Source organism: Anser anser (genome assembly GCF_964211835.1).
Source record: "Anser anser genome assembly, chromosome: 5".
In the NCBI taxonomy this organism is placed as follows: Eukaryota; Metazoa; Chordata; class Aves; order Anseriformes; family Anatidae; genus Anser; species Anser anser.
In genome coordinates, this window is record NC_139725.1 from 39,322,129 (window position 1) to 39,346,607 (window position 24,479).

The window sequence follows — 24,479 nt, forward strand, 5'->3', positions numbered from 1 at the left end:
CTACCTGCACGAACAACTCCTCTGGTTGCTTCTGGCGGATCCTGCAAGAAAAATCAAGAACGCTCCTGGGGGTTTACAAACTGCTTAAAGAGACACTGTCTAATTCCTATATACTCTGCAGGGCTTATTAAAATCCTCCAGGAGAAAGTCACAAGCACAATTAGAGCTGGTTCCAGCAGCACACAGCTGCATCCTGTGATAAGCAGGGGATTGAGTGCATGGCAACACAATTTGACTCAGCCAATACGGCTATCAGAGGGACTGATCATCACTACCTTCTCTTCCACTTGTAGTAGGCTGTCACTATGCTGGCAGCAGCAAACTTCACAGGGAATAAGCACACCTGGGACAGGGCAGAATTTGGCAGGCACCTGAAACTCAGCAGATGTCAGGTGTTTTATATAGCATGCATTTTCCCTGGAAAGTCAGTCTGTTTCGATAAACATGCACTGATATAAATCGAGCCACCAACCCTCTTCTCCTCCACCCGCTAGCTGCGTTATCTGCAAAGGTCTGGCTACTTTTTCTTTAGTATTTCTGAGGAATCTCCTCTGAGAGAGGATCCACATCCTTGTGTCTCCAAGCAGGAGTCACCACCGCGTGATCCTCCAGGGACAGCCCTGGTTTGCCTTCCATCACTAACAGCAGGCACGGGGGCCAAGCTGAGCTGCCTACATCATATTTTGGGCTCTGTTACCCTTCACCAGTCAAAATGCCCTATAGTCTTTTGAGCACTCGTGTAGCCTAAAACCACAAGAGTTTGGGATTTCTGGGGCAGAGACAAGAGGCTGGGAAGGAAAGGAAGAGTAGCCATCCAGGGAGCAGAAGAACAATCAGTTTTGAGGACTGTCATCTGCCCTGTCTCATTCTGTTTACGTATTTTTGATATAAACGATACCGGATTAGTAAGTGTCTGCCAGAAATAGAGAAGGCCAGCCCCTGTGCAGCTGCCCAAGGAGAGCTCTGGAGATAAAGAGCTCAGCTATTTCTAACTGGCAAATATTGTTCTATGGGATTATTAATGCCTGCTGCAAACTTGGCTTCCAGGGGCTGCCTTCTCTGGGATCAGTGGGTGTTCACAAAGCTTCTCCCCTGCAGAAGGTGTTAACAGCACTGCTTACAAGCAACATCCCCAGTGTCTGTATTGTCATGGGGATTTCTGCAGATGGCTCACAGTCATGACTGCTGATAATTTATTACTGCTCCCTGCTCTTCTTCCTACCCTTCCCTCTCTGCAAGCTCTTCCTTATGTTGGCCCTCTTTTCATTTAGCCGTAGCAGGCAGCCTGCAGGAAGCACTGGCAAACAGGGGAAAGGAAGAATGAGCTGGGCGAGCACCTCAGACAGGTGCATGGCTCAGGGGCAAGCGACTGCACAGCCCCAAGTCACACACGTCAGCCCTGGATTAGATAAACTGGCAGCCAGCCGCCAAGATAAAGTGCCTGCCTCTGAATCCAGCAATGTCAATTGTCACAGTGTTACAAGGGGAGGGAGCAGGGAGAGCGAGGATGGCACAAGCTGGTGAATACACGCAGGTGAACCAAACTGGACAGATAAAAAAAGAAGACAAGGACAATACATGCTAAACATACTCCACGGCAGCAAGCTCTGTCCTGCTGCCCTTGGCCAATGATTAATGTTCCTTTGGAGCACATACGGGTCTGCTCTTAATGGGACTCCCTCTGGACTGCAACTGGGAAAAATGCCACTGAGGCTGCATGGGGGAATTTGAGAGGAGTAAAATCAATCTTTTTTTGCCATTTAAATAATTTTGTTTCTGGCTGTACTTTATGCCTGAATTTCAGACTGTGCAACTTTCTTCCTCTGGACCAAGTATCACACCTCCCTCTTAGTTTACCAGAAAAATCTGAATGGTGAGAGTTGAGGAGAGGCTCAGGATGTCGATGGGAGAAGCCTGCAGGAAGAGATGATGTAGGCTGGAAAGCAGCAGCCTGGAGACATGGGCCTGAAGTCCCAGTGGGGGTCCTGATCCGGAGTCTGACGCCAGGCCACAAGAGAAGCTGTCTGAAAGCAACCTGTGCATCTCCAGACTATGTCCTGTGTAGCTCTAGCTAACTCACCAGCTGACCAGATGTACGAGAATGTTTCAAAAGAAATAGCAGACGCAGGGGCTAAAAATTCCTCTTTTTACTTGCTTTTCTTCCTGAGATTTGCTTTTACATTCCTGTGTTTGTAGCATCTAATCCCTTCCCCTCCTCCCCTACAGAATTCAGACTGCTGAGTTCTGCTCAGCTGACCTCATAGCTTCTTGATATTCCAGCAAAATCAGGGATGCCCAAAGAAGGAAGCTCAGATCTTTAAGGAATACCCCAGAAAAGGCCTCCTCACGCAAGCTCAGCAGCCATTCTCTGAAGCCTGGTCACAGCTGCCTGCTACCTCTCACATGAACATGGCATGTGCCCGGCCTGAGACCAAACCTGAGCAGGTTTTTCCCCAGGGAGCGCTGCCATCAATTTCTGTCACCATTTTCTACGTGCACCTGGGCACCAGCTACTTGCACCAGTTGGCACTTAACCGTCATCCAAATACTTGCCATAATTCATGAGCCTGGAGCAGTGAACACCCACCTTCCTGCCATTTCTGTCTTTCCCCAGGAGAGCTCTGCTCAGACACAGCACTGAGGTTTCTGCTTTTTACCCAATTTTCCAGCTGGGTTAACTGAGGCATGCTGAGGTCAAGTGACTCGCCCAAGGCCACGCAGTCAGCTGCTCAGCCAGCACTGCATCCCAGGCGCCGCCAGTCTCGGGGACATTTGCTCCAGCCGCTGGGCCGTAAGGCTTCCCTCTGAACTGTCGGGTGGCGTGCACGATACCTACAGGCCAGAGGAATCTTCAGCTTTGGCTTCCAGCTCTACAATGCTTAGGAAGGAAGGGAAGCGAGCGGGAGGCAGTGCGGTGGGGATGTCGCAGTAATGAGGGCAGGCGCAGGTGTGGGAATTCTCAATTAGGAGACAAACAGCTGCTGGTGGTGACAGACGGTGCCTATAACTGATTAGCTTTAATAAGAATGACTTACAAGTATGCATTAGAGCCTTGGACAGGCAGAACCATGTCGCTTGCTAAAGGTGTGCCTTCCACAGCCCCCCAAAACAGCAAGCATCAATGGGAAAGCAGGTTTAGACTGTGCTGGGGACTCTTCAAATGGCTGACCTCAGCTCACAGGAAAAGCAGCTCCCACAGAGAATAGAGAGGCAGAAGCTGCACCACCCTTCACCGACGGGTTTTATTAATGACAGAGATACAGGAAGAGAAGGCTTCACAGACTGTGCTCAGAGACTTCTCCTGCCTTTTGGGAGAAGCCAAACTACATACCTTCCTCTGTTTATTTAAAATACATAGAGCAAAACATGTCAAATAAATGTGAGGAAGGATTGTGACCCAAATTAAAGCCAAACCTGCTCTGCTCCAAGAGCATTGCTTGCACTTACTCTCCATGAGCCCAACAACACATTACAGGGAAGAGCCTACTCTCTCCTTAGGATCAATAACCTTGCGACACAAAACCAAGCAGAGTTTTCCTAGGGATTGTAATTGCAGCTGCAGCCCTAACCCTTACCTTCCTCTGGTTAGCACCTCCTGGTGTGCCTTCTGTGCTCCCAGGCACATGATGGAGTTGCAGTCACATGGCTGCACTTATTAGGATTTGGGAACGTGACCAGATCAGTCTTGGAAATTTATCATAGCAGGCCACTCATTTGCAATGGGTAGTGTTTATGCTCCTGCACCTTTCAATTTGCCTTTGGTTTCTTCCAGGGACTGGATTTTTCCAAAGAAGGTTTTTTTGCTCTCTAGACTTTCACGGACAGAATACATTCCCCTCACATCTACATGTCTAGTCCCTTCTCTATACAAGAAAGCGAATTTTAAAAGAAATCAGTACTATCAAATTGCTCTGCACAGGGAGTAGACTAAAGACTGTCTTTTTCTATTCAGCATGAATTTGAAAGGGTATTAAATTTTATGACAAAACCAAATTCTTGGTTCAGAAAGAGAGGTTTTACATGCAGAGCCAGTTCTGAGGTGCTGCAAGGGAAGCTCATGTTTCAATACCTATTCAAGCCAGCTTACCTATCTATACAAATCCTACAGGTAATCTCCCAAAATTTCAAGTAATCTGCCGGAGAACTATTATTCTTGCCTGCCACCATGTTCCACACTGAGGCCAGCATGTCCGTCCATATAAATCACCACCTGGTGATTAAAATCTAGACCTGAGAGCCAAGATTCTAGAAAGGTTTTGGGTTTGACCTTCAGAAAGTCACCTTGCTTCTCACTGCTTGCCTTCACCTGTACAATAGGGAACGTGACCAGTGCTAGAGGCAGTGAAGTCCGCTATGAAATATCTCCCTGCATAAAACCAGCTGCCACTGAGGTGTTAAGAGGGTGAGGCAACTAGCGCCTCCCTCTCACCTTCACTGGTCTGTTGACAGTGCTTGCTACCACATACCCACTTTTTTCTCCTGCAGCACAATCAACCCAAGTGAGCCCTGTGCCTGCACCTCAGCAACCCCCATGTGCTGTCCAGCATATCAATTTAAACCACAAGTAATGGTAAATGGACACATCTGGTGCACGTTCTCTTCTGTCACTTCTGCAATGGAGACAGTAACGAGCAACAGGAGGATGCAAATACCTTAAACCACTGTAGCTGTTTGCTTAGTGATCTGGGCCTCAGCCCCTGGTCCTGCCTGGTGGGGACACTGCAGGGGGCTTTGGCTGTCTGCTAAGTTAGATTACCAGTAAAGTATCTGGAGATGGTTTTTCTCCCACATTCAGCCTCTCTGTCTTGAGCAGAATATCCTTAAAAAACACAAGTTGATTTAGCGCATTATGAATCTATAAAAGAAAGAGAAGAGCTAAGAAACAGAAGTTTTAAGGACATCATACCAAAGACAAATGCCCCCAGAAAGCACATGACTGCAAGACTGTAGCTCCGTCTCAGCGGCACAGCCCATGAGCTACAAGGGAAAGCTTTCAGCCCTTCCTCCTCACCTCCACCCTCCTCCTTCACACCACAAGGCTCCTTCTGCATCTCCAGTCATTATTTCACTCGATGTTGGCTGCTGAACAGTCAAAATCAACAATTAATAAGAAGGCTACGCCTGGAGGTTTAGGTCAGCAAGCTGGGACATTGGTTCTCTGGCAACAACCTGAATGTGTTAGGGCACCTCCAACTTCCCATTTACATGTGCCCTAGTCTGCTGTCTGTAACTCTGGTCCCACCCCCATTACAGGAAACTGAATTGACTGTGGAAGCAGATTCTCAGTGACATAGGTGGGAATGGGATAGTGCTGCTGCAATCAGGTGCTCTGCAACAGCCCTTCCTTCTTCACCAAGCCTGTGCATGCTCCTAGCTCCTGCTTTTTACCTTTAGTTTCAGTTAGGAGATATGTTTGAATAACCATTATTATTATGTAGGAATAAAGCAGTCAAACACTGCGAATGCCAGTGCAGAGCCTACCAGTCACCTTGCTCACAAAGTCTGTGCCCACTGCCATCTGGTCTTTCTAAGACCCTCAGGCAAAGATGTTTTCACATTGGCTGAGGGACTGCATTATTTTCTGTGCAAAGCCACTAGTTATGTGAGAAGAAGGGCATATACTGCTCATTATTTACCATGACAAACTTTTCTCTTGCCTGCTTCAAAAGTTATCATCAGCCAATGAGAGGGTAACTCGTGTAACTGAGATAACAAGAGACCTAAACCATGAACAGTGAATATAAAACAGCAACCAGTATGAATGGTTTTGCTAATAAAATATTTCTGAAAAATTAACTTCAAAAGAGTCACTTTAATACTGACAAACAAGGGATTTCATACAAACCTCAGTAAATTCACAAACTAGCACCCTGATCAGGAAATTATAAGCAGAAAGCGGACATAAATCTACTGTCAAATACATTTGAAATGAGCATCATAACCAAATTTGCTGAGGAATATTCTTCCGGGAACCTTGCATATTAGGTCTGTGGGAAAGACAACAGAGATTAAAAGGGTGTTTCCCATTTCACAGTTCTTCTATCACCAGCACAACTTAAAGCCAAGAGTATCTCTTTCCAACCTAATTACTACCGAAGGTATACTGTAAGAAAAGTAATGCATTGATCTGTATCTCACTGACTGCCAGCCAGGAGATGTGCTGTACAGAGACCTCTAACACCAGGCAGTTTATCACTGAAATGAAGATAGAAACCACAAAGGAAAATCTCTGAGGAGCAGCAGAAATGCATTTTGGTGTCGCATGACATGAAGCTGGGTGCTGCCTAGAAGGCTCCCAGGTGGATGTAAGCAGCTGCACTGAGTTACAGCCTAGCACAGCAGTGGGTGCAGATTGCACTTGTGCTGACAGAGGCAAAATAACTCCTGGAAATGAGATGCCAGCCAGTACAGGGCAAAAGGCAGATGAAGGCTCCTAAAGTGCTTCAGATTGGAAATTGCATCCTCCTCTGCTGCATGAATAATGGTCTGGCCTCCATTAGGAATCCTCTCCATTTCTATCACAGTTCTCTTGATATAAACACACTTCTTTGTTAACAACACAGACACTTCTCCTCTCCCCGATGGTCTTGGTTTACCCCTTGGTGCCAAACGGCAAAATATCTCCTGTCTGCTGACTATAAAGTCAGGTAAAAGACAGTTAGCCATAACAAAATGGAGTAGTAAACTCTGCACAAGCAGAAGCAAAAGGCTTTGGAAATTAGCTCCTCCTCATGCAAAGTGTCTAATGCTTTCACGTGAGATGCTAGCTTGAGCTAAAAGCACAGTATTTTCAGAAAAGCAGACTTTAGTTTTTAAGAAGCCTTGAAATTAAGGCAGGCAAAGTTTCAGTGCATGGTCTGCAAGCGGTGAGGCAAAGGCTGCAGAGAGTGTAAGTCAGAAGCTTGGAGTGCCTTTATTCAACTGACTGGTAATTTTTAACACCACATATTTATGCACCCAGCTATCAGGTATGTTGGTATCTCAGAAGGTTAGTTAGCCTTGAACATCTGAGGGTAAATGGCCAATTTAAGACAGCACTATGATTTGGTATTGGAGAAGAGGATTTTTAAAAGCAACTACCCCAAAACTGAACCCCCTGTCTGACCTTGTGGAGAGAGGTATACTTTCATCGGAGGTTGCTCCCCTTCTATCTCGAGAACAAATGACAGCTGACCACGTTGAAACCATTTGTTCTGGCTGAAGATGACGTGTACGTATGTACATAGGAAGAGAGGGAGCACAGGACTCTGCAGACAGACTTCCTACCCCAATATCTCTTTCTCTACCAACTTGTGTGGTGAGAGGGCCTGTGCCAGGCCACAAATGCTGTTAAGAGTTGTTGCAGCACCTTTGCATCTTCTATAAAGCCCACCTGCACAAAAAGGTACACAACATGCTGCTGGATTTTTATCCCAGGCTTTGCCTTCTGCTCCTGCTCTGCAGTTCACAGTTATCATGTCAAAACCAAAGACACCAACAATTTACTACAGAGAGATTAATTTTTCTTTGTATGGGCTGATAGAAAAAGATGACTACGGCAAAGTTTCCTCTGAAAACAATTACAATACTTTTCCAAAGCTCCAAACTGTAGTGAAACACAGGTGTTAAAAAGAATTATTTGCTCTTAACAAGTTAAACTTTATTCAAACTTCAGAAAGAGGCCCTACGAACACTGCTTTTAGAGAAGCAGTTTTTTCAACAGAGACCAAGTAAAAAATAAGTGACAACAAACCATCAACATCATGTGTTCACTCAGCATAACCAGAATTAAATAGATCGAAAGAAATTAAAAATAAATTTCAATACTATAAATTAAAAGATGCCACAGAAGGTATGTAAATTGCATGCCACAAGGTCTTGTTTTTTGTTTACGAAGAATGTGTTTTCAGTTTGATGGAGAGGCATCATTACAGAGGGAATTTGAGGCATTTTAAACAGCAGAAGCACTCATTAAGAATTCATTTTTAACAGGAAGACTGAAAAAAAAATTAAAATTAATGAGCAGGATGAAGGGAGGGGGGACTTTGAAGATGTCAGCTTCTTGCTAAAAAAAGGCCCACTTGATATTAATCACAAGCAGTTCACATACATGCATTACCCCTAACTCCGCTGCCAGAGTCTCCAGGACTGATTCACAGCTGCTTCATGCTCGCTTTCCGGCAAAGCGCTGTGCAGCCCCTCAGCCCCGGTGGCCGTAAAGAGGAGGAAGAAATCCCCGGGCTAAGGACACAGCCCAGGCTGTTTTAAACCCAAGTGATTCCATATTCCTGTGGTGGCATCTCCGTGAAACCTTTGGGAAGAGCTACAGCTACAGCTATACCAAAAGCTCAAACTGACTAGAGCAGTTTCTGAGCAGGGGAGCACAAGGACTTCTGCTATACCCCTACTGGGCATTTTCTGTAAATGAATGAAATTTAGCTGCAACAACTTTTAATTGGCAAATTAAAACACTATAGCACCTTCCAAGCCTCTTCAAAAATCCGTCTGGTTTAGGAACTCATAATCTGGACATCAGAGAGATTTTCTCCAACATCTGTTCCTATCTCTTTGTCTTAAAAGAGGAAAACCACCCTCCTTACAAGGAGGAAAACCACTTCAAACATACCGGTACACAAACACAGACACATATATACAAGGGCTAGACTGCTAAACTGCTGCACAGCAACACAGAAGTTGGAAATTCAACGTTGTGCAACCATCAGTTTGTTCTTCAATACCCTCACACAGTGGAATAAAGCTTTGATTATTCCTCCTGTAAAATTTTGTGTTTGTTTCTCCTGAATGCAGGTATTCTTGAGAAAGGGTTTTGTGGGGGACCCTGCTTCGGGCTTGCTATAAAAAGTGGTAATTACAGAGTTACAATGAGGCAACATGGGAAAGACTTTGCTCTCTGGAGAGAACCACCTCTTAGTTTAGGTAAAAAAAAAAAAAAGAAAGGCAAAAAAAAAAAAAAAAGCCCTGAAGATAGATCTGGAAGAGAAGAGACTAATCCAAGCTGAACTGACACCGGCACTGGAGGGCATCCTGAACGAGTCTGAAAAGCCTGGGACAAAGAGAAGCAAAAGCATCAATGCAGAAATTACCGGAGTGGAGCAGGAATTGCATGAAGAAATCTGAGGGAATAAGTGTTTGATGTGCGTCTCACTTCACACAGAGAACGTGCCAGAATATCACTTCATGCTAAGCATCTTTCCTACTAACGTGTTCCCACAGTGTGATACTTCTCTGCATTTCAGCATCGTCGCTGTCCTCCCTGAGCTGCTTGTATTTCCTTCTGACCACGCACAACGCCGTGCCTAAGAGGTGCCCTGCATGCCAGCCAAGCACAACTCTACAGAGGGACAGCGGGCTGCAAACACCATCTGGATCTGGTCCAAAGCCCGCAGAAATCAGCAGAAAGACTTTTCTCAAATGCAGGGAGCTGGGGATCAGGCCGAGGTAAAGCCTGAACTCGTTCAGAGGAGCTCTAGGGAACGCTGATGCTGGTTTTAGCAGCAGCAACACAACAGGCAGTTTACAATTAGATGATTATTTCTTTTTAATATTTGTCCCTTTAAGGTTTGGCATCTTTGACAACCGTGTCTGAAAACGGGCTGAAAAGACTGCATGAAAATTCTCCTTTAGGACTGAGCTGACCCAAATACACAGTTCTCCTGCTCTGAATTCCCCTACATGGCGCAGGAGACAAACTGCTCTGTTTTCCTCACTCTCTCTCTCGCTGCTTTTTTTTTTTTCCTTCCATAATGCTGCATTGCAGGACTGAATTTTCTGATTATCATGCGGTACCTTATTTTGATTTTTCCTCTCCCCAAATTAAATGACTCTGGTGCTCTCGGGACAGTCAGGAAAGATGTGTCTCCTGTTAGGAAGGGACAGATAGCACCTCTCTGGAACAGGTGAGCTACAAAGCAGATGTACAGTCAGAAATGTGGTTGCACTTCAGAGTGCTGCCAGCATGACTATATCAGACAGTGGCATGACAACATGCAGCTAAAAAAAGCCCTGACCACAGAAACCCCTACTATAGATAGAGCGACAGCACGAAAACACAAATTTCACTGGTTTAACTTGCCTTGTGTAGGCTGAGGGTAACTAGTGGGGCTGTATTCCCAGCAGCAGCGCTGCACTGGTATTGCATAAGTATTTCGACAGTACAGCAGGCACAGCTTTCAAAAAAACCTCCTCTTGCTCCCCACTGTGTATTTGTAGACAATCCTGCAGAACTAAATGACACAGACAAGACTTGAGCACTTCTATCATCTCTGCAGAATAAGCACAGCCATGACAGAAGGAATAATATCTACTTTGGCTCCTCTATCAGTAAAGCTAACCAGCAAACCTTCAGTTGTAGAAGCTTTACCTTTGGGTATCTTTACCAAGTGAGTGAGCTTCTGAAACTAGCAATAGAACATCCTTTCTTTCACTTGCAAGCTTGGACATATTTGATCTACAAGCCATGGAGAGAAAACAAACAGGAAAGCCTCAAATGCAGTCATACTGCAAAACTGGCTCTTTGTGCTCCTCAGGAAACCTGCACAAGCATTTAACAACTGCAAGAACATTCAAGGTCAAAGGCTGGCTCTTTTAGGAGATGAGTTGCCTTCTAACTTTAGTGTTCAAGTCTGCAAAGCAGAGCCTGTATTGCAGATAAGATGACTGGGAGATCCCTAAATCATCAGCAAGATCTGTGAACCGTGTACATAAATAAGAGCTTTATGGAGCCCTGTGTCTGAATTTCATACACAACATCAGAACTGATGTGGGAAAGCTGATTATTGGTCTGATTCAATGGATCAGCATATGCCAGCACCAGGCCTGCTCCTGTCACTCAGCAAAGTATACGCTGCCTTTCAAGACCCCAAAGGCACGGGCAGAGAGGAAAGCACAAGTTACACTTCACTTCCACCAAGCTAGCCCTTTGCCAACTTTCACCAAAACTGCTAGAACGGACACTGCACGGGTATCTATGTGATGCTGAATGAAACTCCTCAAGTCCCATCTCAGTACATCTCGGGACCAGAGAACAGGCAGATTGCTGCGAGGTCAGAGGTTTGGTTGCTCCAAAGCGCTGGGCTGATGTGTCACAGCGGTGCAGGATGCTGCTCCTCCTGCAACTTCACCACTCCACCAAGCAGGAATGCTCTCCTGCAATAACGTAAAGCATACCTGTAGACAGTGAGAAGCTCTGCAGATGAAAAAAACAACAATCTGGTTTTGGCATCTGTTTTGTTTTCCTATGAAAAGATATGCTGGGGTAGAGTGTGAGCCATGCTACTTGCAGTTACTCAGCAAGCAACTTGAACACGGAGCAAATTCTGGAAAAAGGGAGCCGTCTCTGGTTGGAAAACAAGGAGGGAAGGCCTGACATTGAAGGAAATGTCTTACAGGAAAGAAATGGTAATGAAGCCTCAGAAGAGCATTGTTTGACCTTTGGGCTGCGTAGTTTTCTACAGTAGTCTCAGCTGAGATGGGACTGTCATGTGCCGCTGAAGAAGGAAAAAAGGCTTCTGGGAGCCTGGTTAGTCACTCAGAGTGCTTCTGACACTGTCGTGACATGAAGAACTACTTGGGAAGTCTGATGTGTTATTGGCACAAAGAGTCAGGCGAGCGGGAAAGGATGGAACGGGAACGGTCTGTTGGTGAGTATATTGCTCATCCAGCTCGTGGTGGGAGTAGAACGAAAAGGAAAATCCCAGAAATTAGCTGTGGATGTGCTATCAGACTACAGCCAGAGTCCAGCGTGAGCCAGGGTGCAGATTTTTCCCGTTTCTCAAGGAGAAATGAATGCTGTAGCAAAGCTGCTCCAACTTGCCTGTTTTCTTGCTCTCCAAAATCAAGGCAATAATCTGTCTCAGCCTGCTTCACGCCTCTAACAGGTATGGTCTTCCCACCAGAAGCTTCAAGTTAACAAGCAGTTTACAACGCTGCAGCACAGGAGCCCTAACATGCAAGCAGAATCCACGAGCTGATGCATCAACAGAGAGAATACCAAAGAAACACGGTGCGCTCGCAGATACTCACCCCAAATTTGATGGCAGGGCTGGGGAAACACAAAAGGATGGGAAGATGAAGACACACCTAGCGTACAGTTCAGAGGCTAAACTGCTCTGGCAAGAAGAAAGTTTAGCCTTTGCCTATGATTAAGTGGTTGATTCTGCAAAGCTGGGCAGGTATCAAGAACTGGTTAATTGAGGGCAAGAGAGAGTGAGAGTACAAAGTGAAAACAGAGCAGTCAAGGGGAGAAAAACAGCTGCCACAAAGTCTGTTTTCCCTGAGGGTTTCTAGTTATCATTCGAAGATAAATACACTTTTCAACTAAGCTATTCTGTGGAGCTAATTCCCTAGGAGTGCTACTAATACTGTTGCCTGATGTGCTCAGGAGCTGATGGGTCTGTGCCTGTGTAATGTCCATTCAGCCTGTGCTAGGGCACATCCACTGTTAAACCTAATAAAAACTGAAATAATACAGCTGTGATGAAAGCACTGTATACATATCTTTACTCATCCCTCACAGCAGATGGCCAGTAGACATCCCAAAGCAAGTGCCAGACTTAACAGTGTGTATTTGTGTAACAACGTGTGTAAGAGCACAGAGGAATTAAAGGCAAGTTCCTACACAAAGAGGGACAAACCTGCCTCCTTAGGTTTTGCAGCTGTGCACAGCTGAAGGAAAACAGCCCATCTGACTAAATAATGAGATCTTTGCCACCTCCAAAGTTTGCTTCTCATGAGGCAGCCACACTCCCTCCCCAGGAATTAAATCTTTATAGATAGCAAGAGGTACAATAGGCTGGTTTCTGTGTTGCTCTGCAGTATAATTTGGCAAAGCACTGTCCACTTTACTTGTATGCTGCTTCTACAACGGCATAGTTTCTAAAGTATGCGTATGAATTTACAAACAACTGATTAAAACTTACTCTTGTTCTACTCCGTTTTTCTGATCTAACTATTTTTGTGATTGCATTGCACCAGCAGACCCCTCGGGGGAACTCAAGTCTATGGGAAGAGACAAATTTCACGAACCCACACAGTCCGTGCCCTTTGGTGCTTTGGGTGCAACATCAAGATCTCACAGAAAACTCCGCGTTTCTTCTTGCATCACTGTGGCACACACAGAGAAGGAGGTGCCCAGAAGCAAAGAACATTTAGCATAATGAGTTGGATGGGTGGTCAGCAGTTTAAACCAGCCACTTGATGTTACTGTAATGAGGTCTCAGTTTAATAGTTGTTCTGCATGCACAAAAATCCCCTCCGTCCCCAGGAAATCACTTAGAAATATAACAAATGAAAATCAAATCGTCTGTTTGAGAAGAAGGATGTTATGGTTTGGAAAATGCATATAATGGGTGCAGAAAAAATGGCCATGGATGAGTAAAAATTATTTCTCATAGCAACAGGATCAGGGAGCCTCCAAGCTTTATCTCAGGGACAGCACAGTGTAAATAAAACTCACATTAAGACCTGTAGCAAATACCTGCACTTCTGCAGAATCCAGGAGGAGTAAAATCCTCCTAGGATAACTCAAGAGCTTAGGTCAGTGTGTTTTATACGCACTTTGAGCCACAGAAGTCTTACTTGAAAATGAATGAAAATTATTTCCATGTTCGTTAGCAAAATTATGTCACATGGCACCTCTTCACAGGCAACAAATACCTGTTCTGTACGTCTCCTAAATCAGTTAGAACATTCCCATCCAGCATCAACACATTCTGATGCATATGGGAGCAACCTCGATCATTCCACTACTACATCATTAGCTTCCTGAGTCTCGTATCCAAGACTAACTCATTAAAACATATTCTTGGGAACGTGCATGGCCCATAAACCCCTGAAACACATTCTTAATTTCACTAGGCTTTAAGTATTGGCCTTAAGCTCTGGATATCTAAACATCTATACACGCATTGAATCTACCCAGACCTAACCTTTCTGCCAGGCTCTGGATCCTTCACTTCTGCTCAGGTCTCTCACTTTTCCCATTGCACTGTGTGCTGTGGGTCTAGGTATTCACAGTCCTTATCATAAGAATAATGCTAAAACTACTGACATATACTGGTTAAATATCATAACTTTTAAAATTCGTACCTGCAGATGCAAATAAAGGAGCTGATTATTTTGACTATCTATTAACAGCATTTTCTTTAGATCAGGCTGTGCTAAACTCTGCATTCATTTATTCTGAAGTTTGCAGAGCTGGTATGAAACCACTAGACATGGCAGCAGGATGCATGGCATCTTATTTCAGGTTAAGAATGCACAACAAATAGACTCTAGTTTTGCACCATTGACAAACAGGGACCTGGGCAGATGAACAGCTCTTAAGACATAAGGGATTAGGAGATCGCAGCAAAAGGCTGGACTGCGGTGTGAGGACATGGTCAGCAGAGCTGCCAGACGGCTTATAACTGCAGCAGCTGCAAAGGATGATGGCTGTGGGGTATTTCTGTAGAGAGGTACATACAAGACCCTGAATAAAAACAGGAGAAGAAAACTGTATTTGCAACAGTAGCCGACAATTATAGCAACGGGGAGGAAGAAATGGAGGATGATGTGAATGGCATTGCTGGTCTAAAGATGTGTAAAAATAAGGGGAGAGAAACCAAGCATCTCTAACTGGATCTGCACCTGCAAAACAAGTGGAAGAGAAACAGAGACTGTAATGAAAAGGACAGCTGGAGAGATGATATCAGAGGATGGAGGTCAAGCCTCTGTGAGAACCAGCAATTTGAGAGACTGAGAAATGAGAGAGTCAGAAATAGAGAAGACCTCTTTAGAAGGGCAGTGAAGGTATGTCAATATGCTGGTTATTTCATCTATAGGCTGCTAGCTGTTTCTCAAAGTTTACTTACAGAACTTGCTCTATATTTAAAATTTGATTTACATCCAACACTTAAATTGCAGAATTTCGGTAATCACATCTTTCATTCCAGCCCAGTGCATTTATGAGCCCACTTCCAGTGTTCCCTCCAATGGACCACTGGGTTCTCAAGACTCCAGGCAGGCTCCAAGAAGGCATGCCTGTTGAGATGCATTTGCTCTCTTGTTGGTATTCAAGACAAGATGTGATCATTACATAGGTTCCTTTAGGATACTTAAGCCTCAGAGCCCCCTCAGCACAGCAGCCTTTGAACCAGAGTCCTAAATCCTCTTCATTCTGTTGCTGTAATGTTTACTTTCGCCTGCTGAGACCCCCACTCTTTGGATTCTACTCTGCTGATTGTTGATTCTCAGTTTTACTTATCAGCTTAGTTTCTACTGACCTTTTTCATACTGAATTTTCCTGACATGGCTCCTTCGTTCACTCGTTGTTCCTTCCATGAGGCTGAAGCATCCAGTATTGCCTCCGCAGTTCTCCAAGGACTAAGTTTTTCTTACAGCTGATATATATATATATATAAATTTTTATATATATATTTAATTCTTCTAAGTCTGGTCATGATATTTGGCCAATCTCTTTCAACACATCTGCACTAGGGTTCAGGTTAGACACCGGGGAAAAACAAAATCACTAGGATTGTAATGTAGCACTGGAACGGGCTATCTAGAGAGGCCAAGGAACCTCAATTCCTTAAGGTTTTCAAACCAAGACAGAGAAAGCCGTGGCTGACCTGGGCCCCTTGTTTGAGGGGGAAGATGGACTACATAAACCCTCACAAGTCCCTTCTGACCCTTATTTCTATGATTTTACACATTTCTCCAATATTTCACTCTCTCCCCTACTTAGGAACTGTAACAGTCTGGTTATCCTAGATTTCACCTTCCTTGATATCCCCTCTATTCTTCAAGCAGTATGTCATCAACTCCAGTCTGGTCCAATTTACATCATGGTCCATTTGCAGCCAAAAGGACGCACAGAGACATTGAATCATTCATATCTGCCCAAAAAATGCACTGAGATGTTGCCAGGTGGCAGGATGGCTCCATAAACTACACGTCACCTTGGTACCCAAGCAGCCAGCGGCTGTAGCCAGCACTGACCACATCCTGTGTCCTCAGGTAACTGGTAGTTTTTTCCTCAATAGTATAATAAAGCAACTTTCATCAGTGCTGTTGCTGAGCTTCTACATGTCAGCACCCTTGAAATGCATCTTTTTATTCTGCTAGACTACTAGACAGGGCCCAGGTGCCTTGTCTCTTACAGCTGCGATATTCTGGTACTACAGAGCAGTCAAATCCACAATTTGCACTGCTCTGCTGCCCAGAAGGAGTTTGGCACTCTTAGGCATCCACACACAACTAATCCTTCCTATGCTATGTACTTTAGCCATGTTCTTCTGTGACTGCTAAATTTAACTTACACCCCTCTATAAGAAATGAAAATATGACCCTAGATGACTGGGAAGACAGCTGTGTACTACTCTGCCCTGTATCCAGCAATCTTACTTATTGTTCCTAAGTAAATGTTGTTTTGTGGATTTGATAAATCAGGGATTGATTTAAGAGGTGGAAATGAGGATGAAATGAATACGTCATATCTAGAGGGTAATATGCACTCTCATGCTGCATGTGTCTTTCCTTTCTGCTTTCAGAGTGCTGCCATGGACAGCAAGGGACAACAGGAGGTTAACAAAGAACAGAAGGGATTTAGGAAGGAAATTCAGGGACAGCTGAGGGAGCAGGAGTCAAGGGAGAAAAATCATCAAAGAAAAGAGATAAGAACATTAGACTGAGGGGATTTATTTCAGGGTATTAGGAAGGAAATATAAGAATAAAAATCTCAAAAAAAATGACTTTATGTTAAAGTGTTTCACAGCTGGGGGGAAATTATTCTGTCTCTATTGACATTCTAGTACTAATTCAGCAGGTACTATCTGCTGGACCACCTCCACACACGTGAATCTAGACAGGCATACTGCCCTTTTGCCCACAGAACAATAGTCGCTCAGTTCCAGTCTGTTACAAAGATCCACGGTGACAGGTTCCTGACAGACAGCAGAACACAACTTCCAGAATGTCACAGCGTGTCATTTACTAGCAATTCTTCCATGAAAACTGTAGGTGTGTATTCCAAACCTGTTGAAAAACTGCTTCAGATGCAACAGGGAAAAACTAGTAACATATTCTTCATCTCCTTGTACATTTGTTGTGGCAGTTTTTGCATGTTCTGGTGGCTCTTCTTCATTTTAGATCTTCTAGCCTTGGTTACTTTGTTATATAGAGCTGTACAGAAGGGCACAGAAAGTTCTTGGCATGTAGAGAAATGAGCTAAAATACACACCCCATTAAAAGAGAGGAGCATTCCTTATGAGCAGACATGAGAAGCAACTGTGTATTCCTGTCTTTACTAAACAGTTTGCTAATATTTATTTACTATAGACAGGCCTCCATTTGATAGAGGCAGAAGATAAGGCAGGAAACCCCAAAGTAGATAAAACTACAGGGTTACACTCCATTGTGTTACCCCTTGCAACAGTGACATTTCCTTACCACTTCTCTGCTGAACGTACATTAGAGGAGGCACTTGTTGCTAGAGCTGCAAGTGACGTAAGATGTTTCTGCCTGCGGTATATGCCAGGAACCAAACCACAAACAAGTGACTGTATTTCATAGACCAGATTTCCTTCTTGAGTGTTGACAAATTCGCAACTGTCCCTCTGCCTTAGCAAAACATTCTAAAACAAGATTTTGAATGTTAATTTTAGCAGAAGCTGGAGCGTCAGTCCCAAGTTTCCAGAAAGGACTGGGAGTTTGGTTGTCTGACTTTTTCAAGTTATCACTGGATATTCTTGAAAAATCCAGCCTGCCACTGGGTTTGGCACCCCAGAATTTCTTGCCACTTTCAAAAGTCCCTATTTCCACCAGAGGCAATGCATGATAACGTAACAGAGATGTTACTGAGCAATCATTACATGCTGAGAGACCGGAACAGATGCAGAAGTTCAAGATTAAACCCACTCTTTCCTTCCCTATCGTTTGTAAAGAATTAAGGTAAAATCTCTATTATCACTCTCACAGCACAAAGCCATTGGTGCTGCCTCCTTGTGCAGCTCAGAGCACACCATGGTATATTACACCGTACAGCTCAAGAGCACCAAATGTTCTGACAAGGCTGCGATTGTGAAGAATCGACCACACCATGACTGCAATTCTGGCACTGCGTGGCAGCTGGACCACTGGAGCACAGGCGTGAGCTCTCCTAGCATTAATGCACCTGGACGATTTTCTTGGAGTTGGAGAAGAAACACCACTTTGAACTAAACGTCGGGCAGCTCCTCTCTATACGAAGCACGTGTATCCATGGGAGGACAGCAGCGGAATACAAACAAGGGTTTATTGCTGTGGGAGTGTTCTTCATGAACAAACCTGCATATTAAATGCATGCACACCATAGATGCAAAACAGTGACTTCAAAGACAGCAGTTGGTAAGAGAGAAAATGATGAAATACCTAAAAACTTACCACTAGAGAGGTTAGCAGGCTCTAAGAGCAGCAAAGCAAACCCATGGCATATTGTGTCCAGCTCCAGCTGACAGCTCTGGAACTAACAGTTAATTGTGCCGGGATTGAGCCTTTGCAGAGTTTTCCAAAATTCATGCCAACTATTTAAATAGCACAAACTGCAGGGATAGACCATGACAGGTCCAGTTTACACTTAACAAATGACCAGCAGAACTTTAATGTTGGATATAAAAATGGAGAACAAACAAAAAGAGTCCACATCCCCTAACTGACAGTGCAATGCCAGGCCTTAGCTCACAGCTGTGCTAGTTGAAATATCCCATAGATGACACATTTTATTTGGGTTGGGAAACTCTTAACAGCTATACGGAGCTAAGAAATCCTGATGCCATAAGGCACCACACAGTTGTATCAGCAAAATCTTAAGATAAACTTTGAACTAAGTCTTTGCTGAGATGGCTTGCCTGCTATAAACAGGGATAGACTATATCCCGTAAGTGCGATGGATCAGTGTATTGATGTTTATGGTGCTTATTATTCTAGATGACAGATGCAGAGTCAAACATCTGAGCCAATTCGGGTCTCAGTCAATCTACTTGAGGATTGATGTCCCATTACTGCTGGAGCTCTTCTGATGTAATTCTGGTTCTTTCCAGGAGAAAAGAAAAAATAATTGAAAGGTTTCCAGACAAGATTCTGGAATGTGAAATAAAAGCCAATGTGAAATGGAGTCTTTCCATCTGCACCCCAGAAAAACAGTTTAAGGCAGAAAAGAAAACATAGACCAACCTAAACCACACGTACTGAGTTACCCTTGGTCCTCACTGAAATAAGCGCATGCTGTGCTGCAGCACTGAGATGCCAGCATCTTCCTCCTCCTAAACTGTTGACAAACTTTTGCAGTGACACTGAGCAAACACTGGCATGACAGAGTCGTGAAAACAGGATATAGCAGTTTCTAAAAACCCGAACCTATCCTGGTATGACACATATACATATACAAACACAGTGCAATTACAGTGGTAACAGTTAAAGAGAGAGTTGAACACAAAGGGTTTTTAGAGGCTGATTACTGACAGCAGCTTCACAGGTGGATAAGGACTGGATGGCCAAGCACATCTCACCTCTGAGAGTCATTATTTTTCTACCCATGCATGATGGTTATGATCAACTAAAATCAATGGCAAAAGTATTCCTTGGTTTCAGCTAGCTCTAGCTGGGGCTTAGGAAGGACATTTATTGCTGCACGACCAAGGCAGCGCATGAGGATGTTAGACTGCCTGTGTCTGTGTGTTTGCACGCACGGGGCTGTGGATAGAATTTGTCTGGTAAAAGAGATTTAAGCCAGACAGTCACAATAAAAGTCTGTGGAATTAAAAGTAGGGTGAAAAAAATAGGACCAATTATTTTTATAGCTCGCTCAAATGCCTCAATTGATCACACTAACTTTAGAAAGCAAAAGGCACTGTGCACACTTGACAGGTTTGTTCCTGTGACAGGTACATCATGTGCTCGTGATTCCTGTTTAACTTCCTTCCTTACGAATACCTCAAACTGTGCTCCTTGTGGGTGTGGTGGAAAGTGGAGGCGGAGAATGATTCTCCTCTGAAGGAAAATACAATTATTCAACTTCTTTAACTGCTCAAACAGATGACAAGTGAACAGGCTTTCAGTGCTCCCCACCAGCTCCAGTTTAAAACAAAACACCCTGCATTATACATTCAGTAACAGATCCCTAGTCCCAAACTCCCTATAGCAGAAGGGAGCCAGGGAAAAGAGGCCCCTTTTATTTGCCTGTGGTTTTCAGATCGCAAGGTGCTTTTTTGTCTCTTTGAACTAGAAGACAGACTCTCACACGTGAAGCTGTGCTGTGCTAAATGGGTTGTTACTGGCATATGAACCAGAGCCAGAGAGGCAGGGGGAGGCTGCATTTGTGTGCTTGTGTTCCTTGATGAGTGTCAGTCATTCCTGCAGCTTGGTCACCACCTACACAGAGTCAAACACGCACGCAGACACGCACATGCTCCTCATCTCTTCTCTTCCAGTGCTGAAAGCAGACAAACGTGGGGTAATTCTCCAGGTTGAAGATGAATCAAAGCAAGGGTGAGTGTGTGCATTTATAACATAAATTTCATCCAGTGCTCAAGTAGGCTGAGCATTTCTACTTTTAATCTGTCTACCTACAGCTTCCAACTATTAGTTTCCAATAAGCTTTCTGCCCCAAGGACTGCAGTATCTTCTATTATCAAATGCCTATCATCCTTATCAGTATTTACAGACTGTGGTTAAGTTCTCTCTTAACCTTCTCATTGATTAACTAGGTAGATTGAATCCTCTGAGTGTCTCATAAAGCATGAGCTCTGATTGTTTACTTATTCCCTCACATCTTTCCTGAACTGTGCCCTATTTTAAAACATTTTCCTTGAAGAATGGACACCTCGACCAGGTTGCATTTTAGCAGTTTTAGTAACAAAACAGTGGCAGCTAATGCACGGCTTCCCACAGCAAAAGGAGAAAAGAGAAAGTAAAAAAAAAAAATCACTGAACGTGAGAGAATAGAATAATGAAAGGGGCTAAAAAGGAGGCAAAAATAACTGAAAGAAAATGGAGAAGGAAGGAAAGAAAGTCAGATGAGCTAGTGAAGAAACAACCAGCTATAGAAATAGAAGCTCTTGAAGAAGCACAAGATGACAAAAAGACTGTGCACAGCCATACCTATTTACACGAGGGCTCTCCTAAGTTATCCTGACTGCTCCAAGAAGCTGACAAGCCATCCTGCTACCTGTCCCTCCATTCAACTACTCCAGGCAATAAAGGGTCTCTGATGCTGATGGCTGCATGATCCTTCCTGCCTAACAACTTAGGATTTTTGGAAGCAGAGCTCGTTGGCAGCACAGGGCAGTACAACACCCCCCGAACCCACCATCCATCATTCAAACCAGCCCCACAGGAGAGGCGCGGAAGGGAGCGGGTCGCTTTCCATCCCCCAGCCTGGAAATACCTGCCTCGCTTCAAGGCCAGAGCGGAGGATTCAGTGAGAATGAACAAAAGGCACACACACACAAAGCACACATATGGAGCTCCGGGCTCCAGTCATCAAGCCTGGGACATCTGCGTCTTTCTCAGGATGTCTGCGTGTGCAAATAATTAGGCTAAGGCCAGCTGTCCCCTTCTCACTCTTCACCCTTTATGCTCCCATTGCTTCCGCTACCATTGCCTTTCCGAAGAGTATTTCGTCAGGCAGATCACCAAAAGAGGAGGCGTTTCTTTTCGCTTATTCTGGTGAGGGATTGGTGAGGTGGTAAAGAGGAAAGTACTCCTCCGAGGACATCTTACGAGACTCCTCCACATTTCCAAGCAAGCTTTAGCCACACCAGAGGAAAGATTTGCTTTAAGTCTTAAATTCTGAAGTTATAAACTCCAAACGCTTGCGCTGGTACTGCAAATGCAACCATCAACAGCGAGGCTGCATGTTCAGGAACACTTACTGCTTTACGGCCACATTTAGCTCACGTATTCTGGGCCTAATTTCCTTCTCTCCTCGAGCAGTGATCCAGAAGTAATTCAGTGAAATTAATGAACCCTACTCAATCTCGACGCACTCCCTCTAATCCACTCACTTCTGAGGCCCTTCTCCGGGTTCGTGCTGGAGTGAGCTGAAGGTCCCTCGGGAGGCAGGCCTCCAGCCCAGCGGGACGAAGAACACGCCACCGAAGACACCCAGCCAAAGCATTTACCAGCTGCGTGAAAGCAGGAGCGAGAACAAAACCAGGACTTCTGTTCTCAGCTGTGAAATTTGTAGCTTTGCCCCCAAACAGCGCTCCCAAGCAGGCTCCATCTGGGGCTGGCGAGGGAACACAGCTCCCCAGCCTGCGGTTAGCAAGGCAGGGCGCCACAAAGTGGAAAGCTCACAGGCACGCCGAGCAGCCCCATCCTCCGACAGGGCAGCGGGAGCTTGGATGATGCATTTAGTGCAGCCTGCGCTGCAGCGTGCCCACCCGTGTATCATCTCCATAGCAGCAGTTCCGTTAATTGAGACCAGCTGCTTCAACTCCAAATTCTTCTCTCCAGAAATATTGATACTACTACGTTATGATTAGAAAGCACTTTACCAAATGCCTCTCAATTTTGCACAGCTCAGATGAAGAGCAGCTGCAGAAAGAAGGGACAGTTCCCTGACTGCACAGAATAAAAGAAATGCTCGCTGCAAAAACGCTGGAGAAATGAAGGCTGTAAGTAGCAAGTCAAAATAGCATAACGATGGCAGGAGAAAGCAGCCTGCTGCATGTGCTCGTGCCTGTCATTTTAGATGTTGAAAGGACTCTGAGCAGACTTCTTCCTTATGCTCTAGGATAAATGGCCACAGCACTGTGGTTTTACAGCTCCATGCGGCAGGTGCGCGGATTTGTCAGATCCAGTTTTTCTGTCCAAGGATGGATTAAAGCAAAACCCATCAATCTGGGCCTGGCTTGGAAGAGTAGCTGTGGTCTTGACGCAGCTCCAGAGCCTGTTCTGCACAGCCCACTGGCAAAGAGTCACTGGAGCTGATAAGCGAGCGGGAAGATTTGCGAAGCAGGAATGCCACCACACCACCACAGCTTGGCTTCCCTGGTGGCTGCTCCCCTGCGGCTGCTGACTCCTTGCAGCAGGCTGTCAGCTCTGCCTGGCAATGGTCACGCTGGGACTGCCGAAAGCTGAAGCATTTTTCCCCAGCAGCCAGGCTGGATTAAGCTGGCTAACAGTACAGTTCAATTCCAAATTCACTTAGAAGTCTCGAGCCCTGTCTCTGACCATCAGACACAGGGCGTTCCTGAAAAGACATCTGGTTACCGAGTTTCTGCAAGATCTGGGCTAACCACTTCAACCCCATCTGTTGTTCCAGCCTCCTTAATATGGAGAACAGAATCCTTGAAAGAGAAAATCTCACCGTGAATGCTCTGAAAATGAGGATCACGATACAACACATGGTTTCCTCCTGAGAAGGATGTTGTACAGGCTTACAGAAAACATGGCACTCTTCAGCATGCGGCTGTACAAACAAGGGCCTAGCCATCACCTCATTACTCAGATTTCATACTACAACTGAGGTAATGCAACAAAACGAAAGCAGAGCTCACTTTGCTATGCTCCGTGATTTGCCTCCTACTCTGAAAATCAATGAGGTAAATAAAGTCTTTGATAGATACCAGCCAGAGTGTCTCTCAGCTAACATAATGCTCATGTTTTTAAAAAATATTCCTACTGTGTTGCTCTGGAAAATATTCAAAGTTTTTAGAGTCTCATTCAGATGTTACCATTTACACACTTCTTTCATTTTCATTGTGTTCCACTCATCTGGTGAATCTCCCTTTAAGGTTGCAGTTTTCTTATCTATTTCACTTTCTAATTTCTGGTCTCTACTATAACACTGTTTGAATCCACAGTGCTGCAGGAGATGGAATACTTCAATGAAATTCCACAAGGATGAGTCTGAGGCACATTACAATTGAGTATCAACTTTCAGAATCATTCTTTGAACAAATAAACTTACATTGTACACCTAGCATTCACTGTTTGCATCTTCCTTTAATCTCCTTTTTCTTTTTGCTTCTTAAGGTCGCCATACTTACTTGTGCTTGAAAACAGCTGGCAGAGACACGTACATACAAGAAATGGCAGCGTAAAGATATATGCTACATGTGCTCACAGGGAAGTTACCTCAATGATGCCTGCAGATCCATTAGTTGTTTTTGGAGGTGACAGCTTAATGGAATTCTGTTGATTGCAGTGCAGTTCTGCTCAACCCCACAAGCTGAATTTAGCCCCTCATGTCACCAAATCACATGAATAAACTTTTATGCAAGTAGGTTTTTATTATTATTATTATTTTTAGGTTTCCAAGATCAGTCAATGACATTTGTGTAAGGAAATGTATATCACAAGACTAGGTAAAAAATGAATTAAGCTCTTCTGAACACTACTGTCATTGGGACAGACTCTTTGATCGCTTCCAATGCCACAGCTCTGTGGATTGTTAACAGAATTACACCAGCTTAAAAACAATTGTGGACCCCAGCACATCAGATCATAACGAACCCATG

General features: G+C 44.5%; 1 protein-coding gene across 5 annotated transcripts in view; it reads right to left on the reverse strand.

The window, feature by feature from the left end:
* The window catches only part of BRSK2 (BR serine/threonine kinase 2), a 308,156-nt gene that overhangs the window by 133,507 nt on the left and 150,170 nt on the right, over window positions 1-24,479 (reverse strand). The gene's annotated exons all lie outside the window — the stretch shown is intronic.